The following is a 402-nucleotide window of genomic DNA, read 5'->3' as shown; positions in this document are numbered from 1 at the left end:
TTGAAGTTCCTCTAGAAGTTAACTACAGAAACAAAGAAGGACTATTTAACCAAGGAAGTGATACTACACCTTACAAGTAGGTTCTTTACCATCCATGTGAACAAGTAGCGTTATCTACAATTCTCTACGTCACTGATTTCACTTTCCGTGAATAGCAAAGGCACGTGTTTAAGTATTTACCCAAGCTACGATTTTCAAAGGAAATCTGCTATTAGATCGTGATAAATTAAAATAAATAACAATATATATGCACACATACGGGGGGAGGGCGGGAAATCGACCGAGAACTCCAGATTAAGAATACTTTAGGAAATTAGGTACGATGACGAATCTTATCTGATTGACCTTAGAACTTTAATTAATTAGATTCGATTTGGTTTTATGAAATATTTGTTGAAAATC

This window comes from Macrobrachium rosenbergii, chromosome 21 (genome assembly GCF_040412425.1).
Source record: "Macrobrachium rosenbergii isolate ZJJX-2024 chromosome 21, ASM4041242v1, whole genome shotgun sequence".
NCBI lineage: Eukaryota > Metazoa > Arthropoda > Malacostraca > Decapoda > Palaemonidae > Macrobrachium > Macrobrachium rosenbergii.
This window is presented reverse-complemented; position numbering follows the sequence as displayed.